The 13,195-nt window shown below is 50.7% G+C and overlaps 1 pseudogene; it reads left to right on the forward strand.

Annotated features, from left to right (window-relative positions):
* The first annotated feature begins 12,110 nt into the window (after nt 1-12,110).
* Nucleotides 12,111-12,960, forward strand: LOC125534857 (annotated as a pseudogene).
* Nucleotides 12,961-13,195: the final 235 nt, after the last annotated feature.

A 13,195-nucleotide genomic window follows, 5' to 3' on the forward strand; every position in this document is an offset into this window, starting at 1 on the left:
TCGGCTTCTGCCCCCATGCCACGAGTGCTGGGGTGTTCGGGATAAACCTGAGCACTCTTGTTCCCATGTTTGGGCCCTTAGAGGGAGGTGCTCAGCACAACGAACAAGGCAATCGGACTGTAATGCTTATCACTCTCACTTAGCCATAGAATTCTATAATTTTAAATTTCGGCGAAGCCCCTAGCACTACAGGAATTAGATAATTTGCCGTATGTGCCCTATAGACGGCAAAGACCAAAAAACAGACGCCAAAGAGTTTGCCGTCTGCAAGCTGACGGCAAAGTCAGACGGCAAAGCTAAGTCGGCAAAGAGCACTTTGCCGTCAGCTTTTTATTGGGCAGACGGCAAAGATTTTGCCGTCAGCCAATCTGTCTTTGCCATGAGCCGAAAAAATAACAGACGGAATAGAAAATTGTCTTTGATGTCAGCCAAAAATGCATCTTTCCCGTGAGCCAGGAAGATCACAGACGACAAAGCATATTTTTTTTATTTTAAAAAAATTGTACAAATAGACCAATTGCAGATGCCAGATGGTGAAACGCTTAGACAAAATCCTCACATGCGAGGTTTTTTTTTCCTGATATTCATTCATTTATGCCGTGGTTTAGTAGTCTTATTACAATCATCTTTATGTATATACAATAAAAAAGGTTTCACTACAGAGAGATTACAGAGGGGGTCAAACAAAAAAACATATTGCAGCGGGTGCCCGCGCGGCATGGCAGAGCCACTCCATTGCTGGCGCGGCCAGCAGTGGGTGGCCGGTGTGGCACGGAGCGGCCAGCGGTGGCTGGTGCAGCACGGGTTGCGGAGGCCATTGAGGCACGATGCGCCGCGCGCGGGGCCGACCAGGGACGAGGTCGGGTCCAGCAAGGCGATGGGCGGGGCCGGCAGGGGACGGGCGGGTCAGGGGCGGCAGAGGCCTGCAGAAGCGAATCCGAATGGTCCGGGGACGGTGGAGGCCTGCGGGGGCGACGGAGCCAGGGCCGGGCCTGGCAGCGCCGGGGGGCGACGGGCCGCAGACGCCTGCGTGCGGGGGCGACGGAGCCAGGGCCAGGCCCGGCGGCGCCGGGGGGGCGACGGGGCGCAGACGCCTGCGTGTGGGGGCTCTGGGGCGAGGAGGCCTGCAGGGGCGCGGGGCCGGGGCCGCCGGGGATGGGGGCGAAGCGGGTGGAGGTCGAGTCAACGGCACCAGGGTGCTCTAGATCAGGAGAGAGGGTGCGTACGAGAGAGAGAGAGATGTGCGTACGAGAGAGAGAGAGGGTGCTCGGTGGAGAAGGAGAGAGGAGATGGGAGTCGTGGGTGGTGGCAGGTACAGTCGTGGGTGGGTGTCGGTAGGGTCGTGGGGGCGCGTGTGTTGTGGGTTAGTGGGTGGGTGCGGGCGTGCGTCCGATGGTTGTGTGTTGTGTGTCTCAGATTTTGCCAAGTCATCGATCCGTGTGGTGTGCTTTCTCTTTGCCATCTGAAAAAAAGACAGACGGTAAAGAGCTCACTTTGCCGTCTATCGAAACAAACACAGATGGCAAAGATTCTTTGTCGTGTGCCAAAACAAATACAGACGGCAAAGAATATTTGTTGTCTGTGTTTTTTTAAGCAGATGGCAAAGTGAGCTCTTTGCCGTCTGTCTTTTTTCGCAGACGACAAAGTCTATTTTGCCGTTAGGTTTTCTTTGACGTCTATTGATGATGGTAAACGCTTTCTTTGCCGTCTGCCCGACGAAAAGCTGACGGCAAAGACATCCCCTGACGGCAAATTAGCTGTTTCCCATAGTGTAGTATTCGGAAGGCCGAATCTGGGGCGCGATACACGCCTTAAGCCGGACAGGGCCGACTCCTCGCTCTAAGCGGCATAAGTCTTTAAGGACTCGGAAAACTCTCGAACAGCGACCAGTCTCTCGCCTTATCATGACAGTCAGTTTTAGCTTTCTCTACTGAGGTGCTTAGCCCAGCAGAACCGAGGCACAATTGCAGTAGTTCTCCCAGTGCTACCTTAGCCGATATAGCGGAACATAAGGTACCAAAACATGGGAGCCGGGAAAACCCAACTGTTGACCAAAGACATAATTCGGAGCTGATGCATATAATGCTATAAGTTCGGGGTGCCGCACTTGTGAAAGTGTTTGGACTTCTCACACCATATTGTGGGGTACTTAAGCCCCTGGTGTATTGGCCGTACCAAAGTGTACGGTTGCAAGGTGTCATTAATGAACACACATATATATAAGAGGAATGCAATAAAAGCCTTAATGCAATGCATTGTTTTATTCAAAAAGGTGCGTTAAAGCAGAATGATACATGTAGTGCGATAAGCAAAATGTAGGAGTATGTCCCCTCCAAGGGCAAGCTGAGGAATAATATTAAAGCAAGTATTTCACTCATTATCGTAATCCACCTGGGAGTTCCGTGGTGTGGTGTAGCTTTCTGTCTCCTTGGTTGCTGCATCATGTGTTCGGCAATCATGCTGCCGGACAGGGTTTCTAGAGATTAATGTCCTGAAAGAGAGAAAAATAATCAAAGCGCGAAGCCCCTTGTGCGGTTTAAGCCGCGTCTTGGGGCGTACCGTAGTCGTGCCCCCCTCCCCGCTTGTGCCCATGGTATTTTTAATGCGTAATTATGTACGCGTGGTACGGATTTCGCTGTTTGGCTGGGACCGGGGTGGGTGCCGCATTGCTATACAAGCTCGGAATGTGCCAGGCGGTCCTGTTGGCGATTACTCCGGGCGCGCTTGAAGGTGTCCGGGTCCTTAAACACCGAACTAGTGGATTGCCTTAAGAGGCTGCTTTGTGCTTCTGCTGCGAGGGCCGTAGTGTGCTCCTCCGTTCGGAGAGAGCGCTCTATGTTTCCATTTACTGTAATGACCCCCCGAGGTCCTGGCATCTTGAGCTTGAGGTATGCATAATGCGGTACCGCATTGAATCTCGCAAATGCGGTTCGCCCGAGCAGTGCATGATAACCACTGCGGAACGGGACTATATCAAATATTAACTCTTCGCTTCGGAAGTTATCCGGGGATACGAAGACCACTTCCAGTGTGACTGAGCCTGTGCAATGGACCTCTACACCTGGTATGACGCCTTTAAAGGTTGTTTTTGTGGTTTGATCCTTGAGGGGTCTATACCCATTTTGCGCACTGTGTCCTGATGAAGTGCCGCCATCCATAAGGACTCGAGTGAGGTGAAATCCGTCAATGATTGGGTCTAGGACCAGTGCGGCGAATCCGCCATGACGGATACTAGTGGGGTGGTCCCTGCGATCGAAGGTGATCGGATAGGAGGACCATGGGTTGAACTTTGGGGCGACTGGCTCCAACGCATATACGTCCCTGAGCACACGCTTCCGCTCCCTCTTGGGGATGTGGGTTGCGTATATCATGTTCACCGTCCGCACTTGTGGGGGAACCTCTTCTGTCCTTCGGTATTCGGCTGCCGGGGCTCCTCCTCGTCATCGCTATGCGGCCCCTTATCTTTGTTTTCGGCAATTAACTTGCCGGCCTGCTTGAACACCCAACAATCCCTGTTGGTGTGGTTGGCTGGCTTGTCGGGGGTGCCGTGTATTTGACATGAGCGATCGAGTATACGGTCCAAACTGGACGGGCTTGGAGTGCCTCTTTTGAATGGATTTTTCCGCTGACCGGGTTTAGAGCCTTTGAATCCGGCATTGACTGCCGTATCCTCGGTATTATCATTGCTAATGCGGCGCTTATGTTTGTTGCGACGTGACCTGCTATTGCTGTCCTTGGTATCCGAAGTACCATGGTTCTTTGATATGTTATTACTTCGAGCCAGCCAGCTATCTTCTCCCGCGCAAAAGCGGGTCATGAGTGTCGTGAGGGCTGCCATAGATTTTGGCTTTTCCTGACCAAGGTGCCGGGCTGGCCACTCGTCGCAGATGTTGTGCTTGAAAGCTGCTAGGGCCTCTGCATCCGGACAGTCGACGATTTGATTTTTCTTTGTTAGGAACCGTGTCCAGAACTGTCTGGCCGATTCCTCTGGCTGCTGAATTATGTGGCTCAAGTCATCGGCATCTGGTGGTCGCACATAAGTGCCCTGAAAGTTGTCGAGGAATGCGGCTTCCAGATCTTCCCAACAGCCAATGGACTATGCGGGCAAGCTATTGAGCCAATGCCGAGCTGGTCCTTTGAGTTTGAGTGGGAGGTATTTGATGGCGTGTAGGTCATCACCGCGGGCCATGTGGATGTGCAGGAGGAAATCCTCGATCCATACCGCAGGATCTGTTGTGCCATCGTATGATTCTATATCTATGGGTTTAAAACCCTCTTGGATTTGATGATCCATTACTTCGTCTGTGAAGCATAAGGGGTGTGCGGCGCCTCTGTACTGGGCAATGTCGCGACGCAGCTCCGATGAGTCTTGTCCGGTGTGCTCGGCCCGGCCAGATTTAGTTTTACTGTATCCGGCGTGACGATTATCGTCTCGCGTAGTGGCGCTCCCTCGTGATCCGTAGATCGATCTTGCATGTTTTGCTTTGTCCTCCAATACGTCTCGCAGGTCTGGCGTATTTCCCCCTGCCTTGTTTGAATGGTGTCGGGGTGCGGGCTGAGCTTTTGGCTGGAATGCCTCTCTATCGCGGCCACGGGGTGGCCAATCAGCCGCGTCATATGCTTCTTCCTCCAGTCGGGGTAGCAACCTGCATTTTGGGTAACTCTTGGAGGGGCATTTGAGTTTATATTCCTCGGTCGTCAGGACTTCAGTCCATTTGTCAGCTAGCAGATCTTGATCAGCTTGAAGCTGCTGCTGCTTTTTCTTGAGGCTATTTTCCGTGGCTATAAGCCGGCGCTTGAAGCGCTCTTGTTCGATGGGATCCTCTGGCACGATGAATTCGTCATCGTCGAGGCTTGGCTCGTCCTCGGAGGGAGGTGTGTAATTATCATCCTCCTCGTCTGCCGCTCTCTTAGGAGGGCTGGCCTCTCCATCCTCCTGCTCTAAATCGTGCTGGAGGGGATTATTTCCATCTTCGGCACTATCCAGAGTGTTATTATCTCTTGTGCCGGTATCACCACTTTTGCTTTGGCGGGACTTAGAGCGGCGCCGCTGACGTCGGCGCTTGGTTTGCTTCTTGGAGGGGTCACCCTCCATTGTCTTGTCGCCATCACCTTCTTTGGGTGTGTCCACCATGTATATATCGTATGATGAGGTGGTTGTCCAGTGCCCTGTGGGCAGTGGTTCCTCTTCGTCTCCCGCATTGTTGTCCATACCGTCGATGTCTTCGGAGTCGAAGTCGAGCATGTCGGTTAAGTCGTCGACAGTGGCTACTAAGTGGGGGGTGGGTGGGCGTCGAATTTCTTCGTCGTCCGCATCCCAATCCTGCCGGTCATAGTTCGGCTAGGATCCTCCTGACAAGGAGAGGGACCTTAATGAGTTCAGTGTATCGCCAAAGGGCGAGTGCTGAAAAATATCCGCGGAGGTAAACTCCATGATCGGCGCCCAATCGGATTCGCTAGGAACGGGCGCTGGCGTTTCGGAGTCCGTGGCCGAAGAAGGAACCGGCAGTTTGACAACACGGCTCTCGTGCAGGGTAAGGTCGATATTCGGCTCGATCGCCGCTGAGGATAAGGCCTCCGGGGCAGGGTCCATCCACCCGTCCATGGACGGCGCAACTGGCTCCGAATTGAGGGTCGGAGTGGCTGCTGGTGCGACCTCCTGAACACTGTCCGATGGTAGAGCTAAATCGTACTCATCGTGACCGTGTGACGCACAAGGCAGGGGCTCGAATCCGTCGAAGATCAAGTCTCCGTGGATATCGGCCGTGTAGTTTAAGCTTCCAAAACTGACCTGGTGGCCAGGGGCGTAACTTTCGATCTGCTCCAGATGGCCAAGCGAGTTGGCCCGCAGTGCGAAGCCGCCGAATACAAAAATCTGTTCGGGAAGAAAAGTCTCACCCTGGACTGCATCGCTATCGATGATCGTAGGAGCCATCAAGCCTAACGGTGACGACACAGAGGAACTCTCAATGAAAGCACCAATGTCGGTGTCAAAACCGGCGGATCTCGGGTAGGGGGTCCCGAACTGTGCGTCTAAGGCGGATGGTAACAGGAGGCAGGGGACACGATGTTTTACCCAGGTTCGGGCCCTCTTGATGGAGGTAAAACCCTACGTCCTGCTTGATTAATATTGATGATATGGGTAGTACAAGAGTTGATCTACCATGAGATCGGAGAGGCTAAACCCTAGAAGCTAGCCTATGGTATGATTGTATGTTGTCCTACGGACTAAACCCTCCGGTTTATATAGACACGGAGGGAGCTAGGTTACACAAGGTCGGTTACAAAGGAGGAGATATGCATATCCGCATTGCCTAGCTTGCCTTCCACGCCAGGTAGAGTCCCATCCGGACACGAGACGAAATCTTCAATCTTGTATCTTCATAGTCCAACAGTCCGGCCAAAAGATATAGTCCGATTGTCCGGAGACCCCCTAATCCAAGACTCCCTCAATGTGTAACAAAGGAAGGATGGAAGCACTGTAAGTAAGCATCATCAATTTTATTTATAACATTTTGGTAAACAATACACACCTCAAGGTTCGCAAATAAAATGATTTCGCTTTGAAGACATACCAACACTGGACAGAAATAATAAAACATAAGCTCAAACTTTTATCAAAAGCGCAAACATAAAATAGGTGTGTGAAAGCACAATCTTTTTATTACTGCAAAAAATATTTGAAAAAAAAACTTGATCGTTCGGAAGGACCGAAATGCCAGCTCCATTGTCCGCGGTGGCACAACTGCATAGTTAGTGAGGGACCCTTTTGGTGAGAACCAAGGTTGTAGCCTTCACACCATTCTAGTAGCCCGTCCTTCAAAATACTGAAAAGAGTATAAGATTTGAAAGGAAGTGAAGCTCCTACTTCAAATTTTAACAAACGAATATAATTAATTCATTCCAGGGGATTCAAAGGCATAGTTTACAGTTAAAAGAGGGAAAGATAGCATGTCAGACAATTAAAGAAAATGCAGTGGTTGTCATCCCGGAAGTGACACACAATTAAATTTGCGCAAAGCAAACTTAGAAAATCACTCTGTACAATCAAGTGTTAGGTTCAAACAAAACGTGGAACAAATACCTGCTTCATTGTTTAATTATTTGGTTACACTTGTGGTCTTCGTGATTGTACAATTTTTAGCGGTTCCCAGTAGTGTTGAAGGAACATGACCTGAAAATTACCTTTACACAAATAATTACTTCATGGAGAATAAGTACATGCATTAGAAGGAAAGTTAGTATACACATATGATATCCATACATTTCGATAGAGCTCACATTATACATGCATCTGAAAGGTTTTTTTTTTGCATATTCAGAAAGCACCAATTACATGAAACAAAAGCAGCCGAGCTATAACAGAAACTTCATACCAAGATATGCTAAAGCATATCAAATGCAACTGACCCTTAAATACATTGTTCCTGTGTTTACAACTTTTGCGTGATTTAACTATTGATTGCAAAATAAAATATTCTCATACAAATAATGGAGGGTCGAATATTCAGTTATTATTTAGCAAGGCAGGATCGCAATATGATCGATCTGGAAGGGTTAACAATAGTTAACCTTGCGTGCTCAGGTAAATCATAAACATACACGAAAACAACGTAAAATTAAGCAAAAAACCCAGCTATGCTTTTGTAGCACAACGAATATGAACAATACAAGAGCCATCATTGTAAAAGGGGATTGCAAAACAATACTACCTTCGGCAAGACTTCAACTGATTAATAAATATAATCAATTTTAAATGTAGGGAAATAATATCCGTGCTATTTTTTTTCATCTGGTCCTTTTTCCTTTTCTTTTCTTTTCATCTAATTTTTTTCTTTGAGCAAATGAATGAACAACTGGCTTTTTCTCAAAAAACTAAGAAAGAACTGAATGCTTATATCGATCCGATGGACCGATGCTAAAGTCTCTTGCACCAAAAGGGTGAGATCGATTTTTAAAAAAAGGTGCGATAAAAAATATGGAAGAATAGTGTTACTCCCGTCCATCGCCCGTCAGGCCTCTGGTAAACCTGCCACGGCCACCATCGCACATGTCGCTATTATATATAGCTGCAACACAGGAATATATGCATATAGATCAGTTTGCCGATGGATCAAAGTTGGATGAAACTAATAGTAAGAACAATACATACACGTAGATTAAGGTCCAGTTTGCCTGTTGGGGCCGGACATGCGAGATTGGTCGATCGAGAAGACGTTGCCTTATCGATAGCCTACTTACATATATAGTGCGTTATTGATACTAGAAGAACGCCCGTGTGTTGCAACGGGGCCACGTTAACTTAAAGAGTTCAATATTACGACATTAGCGACATTTTTACCATCAAATCCTCACACACACGCACTCCCTCCCTCTTCCTCACTCTCTCTCCCCCTCTCCCTCTCTCTAACACACACACATATCCATTTTATTGGATACATGACCATAATTCATCTATTTCACACACACACGCTAGTGGATAACAATATGGATTATGTGTATTATATTTGCCACCAGAACTGAGGGAATTAATTTCATGTAAATCGGCTAGCCACAGCTCCAAGAATACATGGAGGAGGTGGCCCGGGTCAGCGTCGGCGCCGTCCGGCGCGGGCCACGGGCCCGCTTCCAAGTGCACGTGCAATGCACGTCTTCACAAATATTACAACTAGATGTGAGAAATCACATACTAACACGATGTTGCAATCAATTTGTAATTAAAGAAGCCAAAAGTCTTTTTTCTTAAACAAGAATTCCTTATGCTGGAGTTTAAACAAACCCCACAATAGCCCTACTTATCACCTAATTAAGCAGATGCATGACTTATGAAGCGGATAAGAAATCATGTTAACTTGGAACTAAAATTCCAACAAAAGAGTGAGGAATAAACCTTTTTATCATTGCTCTGAAGTCTGAACCTCCCCCTATTTGTTAGTGAAATGTGAGTATGCTTGGAAGATAATAATTTCTTATGCAACATATGCTTTTACATCCGAAAGAGCTACAAAATATGTTGACCTACCTATGTGCACTTCCTAAATCAAGCGGATAAAATTATTTCTATCGGCAATATAAAATATTAAACATTAGAAAGAAAGGGACAATGTCCACTAACCATGCACATATTCTGACCATGGGATATTTAGGCTGGCGTATATGGGAAATCAAAGCTAAAAATGACTCGATGAGTTAGGGATACATCAATAAATATTGTAAAAAGTGATAAAAACAAATCTGCAGCAACTGGCGACCCCACGAACTCGTATTCGCAATGAGCAAGTTAGTGAGGCCACCACGGTAGGCTAGCACCAAGGGACAAGGGCAACAACCGCCTTCCCATCCAACCTACTGATTCTGCTGGCGCTACTTTCATCCTAAGCCCATGAGTACCGTTAGTGTGTTGCCACGTACGGAGAAACTATGAACTGAAATTTTCATCCAAATCATGAAAAATGTTAATGTTCCTCTCCTCTCCCATCCCTCGTGTGAACATACCCAATTCGTGGTTGGCTCGCTACATTCAGCGTAGCTCTGATGTGCACTGCCCTCGCTCTTGATTAGTTGCCGCAGTGCCACGCATCTACGCCAACAAGCTGGGGAAACAAATGCAAATGTTAAACCGAGTCAAAATCAACCATCCCACAATCGTAACAATAGAAAAGATAATAACCAAAATTTAACAGAAGAACTATTGCTTGGCTCCCAGATCCATCTCGATAGCCCTTGATCTGGCTGCTGAGCTTCTCCTAGCCGCCTCAACATCACGTAATTACCAAACATGTAGTGGATGCCTAGTGGGACAAGGATTAAGAAATAACATGAGGTGAAAAATGCGATGGCTGTCAATTCCATAAGACGATCCAAGTAATTTGACAAAACAGATCGGGAGCATCTTGTATAATCTCAAAAAAGCAACTAAAAATATGAGAAATGAAGTGATGAAAATCAGCCCCTGCTCTCATTTATGCTCGCTTTTGTAATGGGAGGCAAGGAATGGGGATACCGGGAGAAGAAAGGATCACATGGACGGCAAGCCTCCACCACCGGCAAGTGGGGTTGCTTCACATCCAATCTCCACGGCCGCCGCATTCATGGGGACGAACTCCCATGTTCACAACCGGGCTCCCAATCGGCCGCTGCCTCACCGACCTTGACGACGAAGTAGTCCCTCCCTTCGATCCCATTCGCAACGGAGGCAACACCCATCCCAGCGGACGGGTCCGCGGTGAGATCCCTACTGGATTGTGGTCGCGCCTCCCCAAACCTCACCGCGGGACACATGAGAGGGCATCGTTGCCATGGTCAGGCTTGGATGGGGAAAGGAGGCGACATAGCAGCAACGGCGCCTTCGCCGGGATTGGTGGCGACGGCGGCGGCGAGCGAGCGGGAGGACGGCGGCAGCGAGAGAGTAGGAGGGTGGTGGCGGCAGTCCATCGGCCGTCGTGACGTGAGAGGAGGATGGGGATGGGGCCGCGATCTGGACGTATGGAGCGGTCGAGAGGAGGGGAAGCAGGCGGCTGGGTTTTTCCATCATGCGGGGTTTGGGGGAGGTCAAACGAGAGGGTTTTTTTCGTGCGGGAGGCAGAGCAACGAAGGCAGATGTAGGGAGACGGGACGCGGTCGGTTGGCAGGAAAAGGAAAGCTACGCAAAATCACATCAATATAAGAAAATATCCCATCAATACTTGATTGATTGCGATTTATTTTTTATATGGTAACTAATCTGATCATCAATACTTGATTGATTGTGATTTATTTTTTATATGGTAACTAATTTGATGGGTTTATGTGGGTGGTGAAGCGAAAAGGAAAGCTACGCATTTTTTAGTCAGTAGAGATGATTGATGATAAGAAAGGGAAAATCACATCTATATAAGGAAATATCCCATCAATACTTGATTGATTACGATTTATTTTTTATACGATAACTAATCCGATCATCAATACTTGATTGATTGCGATTTATTTTTTATATGGTAACTAATCTGATGGGTTTATGTGGGTGGTGAAGCGAAAAGGAAAGCTACGCATTTTTTAGGCAGTAGAGACGATTGATGATAAAAAAGGGGAAATCACATCAATATAAGGAAATATCCCATCAATACTTAATTGATTGCGATTTATTTTTTATATGGTAACTAATCTGATCATCAATACTTGATTGATTGCGATTTTTTTATGGTAACTAATCTGATGGGTTTATGTGGCTGGTGAAGCGAAAAGACAGGTGGGAGGGAGACGAAATAAAACCAGCGAAATAAAACCAACGAAAGTGGTGCGGCGAAATAAAAACCAGCGAAAAATAACCGGCGGACTATTCGTAGATTTTTTTGGTTCGTCTGTCTTGGTGCGACGGGATGTTAGGGCCTGGAGTGCGTGGGGGCGGGCGGGGGACTCGGCTTGAGGTTTTTTTTTTGGTTCTATGCGGCTTAGCGTGAGACGGGAGGTTGGGCGTGTGCGGGACTCGATCGCGGGGTTTTCCTTGGTTTTTCGCGGCTGAGAGGGAGGTGGGAGGAAGTACTAAAGAAGTACCAAAAAAGACCGGGTGAGGTGGGACGAAAATAAAACCCGGAACGCGACCTACCAACTGAGACATTAGGAGTAGTGATTATGCCTTCTTTTGATCGTCAGCCCCCGCGTCGCTCCTAGGAGCGGCACTGGCGGATCCCAGCGCCGGCGCCACCACTACTCCCCATCCCCTCCCACCCTCTCGCCGTCGCCGGCGCAAGCCAGCGGGCAAAGCCCCCAGGCGGCCGGTGGCGGCGGGATTTGTTTCCCCACGCGCGCAGGTGGTGGACGGGGCTCGGGTGCTGCAAGTCAACGGTGGCTCCAGCGGCGTGGATCTGGCCCCTGGCGGCGCTCAGGCGGCCCTGTCTGTGCGGATCCGGCTGGTGGCTGCGTGGGACGGGCGGCTTCTGCTGCGCGCCGTTGGCCCTCGCGGTGGCTGCCGCTGGAGGTGCGGGCTGATGGCCCTTGGAGGCGGGCGGACACGTATCTGCTCGCGGGCGGCTAGAATGGAGGTGCGGCGCGGGCGCTCTTGAGGCCGGCGGCGCGGATCTGCCTCCTGGGGTCATGGGCAGGGATCGACGACGTGGGGCGAGCGTGCGAGGATGTGCTTCGGCTGCAGCGGGGCGGATCTGAGAGCGTGGTGCTTGGACGCCGGGGCGGCGGCCCCGGACCTCTTCTTTGGCAACGACGGCTGTGGTGGCTGCATGGGCAGCGCCATGGCTGGAGCTCGGGGGCGTCGGTGCTCTGTGGTAGTGCGTCGGCCGTCGGTCGCGCCAGGGACGCTTGGTGCTGGCTGGAGGGTTGGCTGCTGCTGTTGCGCGGGGCTTCGGATCTGACCAGACGTGGCCAGTTCTGGCTCCTACAGTGGAGATGGGGTAGCCTTGTCGACGGCTTTGCGTGGTGCAGGTGGCGGCGGCGAGGCTGTTCTGATCGGTGGCTCCGGGCTCTGGAGGTTGGTGGTGGTTCAGGTAGGCGGTGACTCTCGTGTGCCGGTTCGAGGGAAGGGCTTCCTTTGGCTGCTCGGGGCGAAAGCCTTGCTCCGGCCTTGGCCGCAGCCGGCGGCGGCGACGCCTATGGGCGTCGCACACCTTCTTGGAGGCGTCGTTGTTCGAGGGCCTTCGACCTCTTCTCTCACACTTCGGGGGAAACCCTTGCTCCAGTTCTTGGAGCGGATGATGGCGGCGCTCCGGTGTCGCGGTCCTTCGTGGAGGCATCGTTCTGGAGTGGTCTTGGCCTGAGAGAGTCATCGGCTCGGGTGGTGCGCGGCCTCGGGGCCGGCGTGGAAGTCGGAGCGGCGGCTCCGGATCTTGTCGTCTTGGAGGGGTGCCGGCATTGGTCACGTGGGTGGCAGTGTCGTTGGCCAGCCTGGTGCGCGGCCTCGGAGTCGGCGTGGATGCCGGAGCGGCGGCTCCGGATACGGTGGTTGGGTGTCGGCTCCGGTTGCTCGGGTGACGAAGCTGACGGCTCGGGTGGTGCGCGGCCTCGGGGCCGGCGTGAAAGTCGGAGCGGCGGCTCCGGATCTTGTCGTCTTGGAGGGGTGCCGGCATTGGTCACGTGGGTGGCAGTGTCGTTGGCCAGCCTGGTGCGCGGCCTTGGGGTCGGCGTGGATGCCGGAGCGGCGGCTCCGGATACGGTGGTTGGGTGTCGGCTCCGGTTGCTCAGGTGACGAAGCTGACGGCTCGCCTGG

The sequence above is a fragment of the Triticum urartu genome, chromosome 2, assembly GCF_003073215.2.
Source record: "Triticum urartu cultivar G1812 chromosome 2, Tu2.1, whole genome shotgun sequence".
NCBI classification, from domain to species: domain Eukaryota; kingdom Viridiplantae; phylum Streptophyta; class Magnoliopsida; order Poales; family Poaceae; genus Triticum; species Triticum urartu.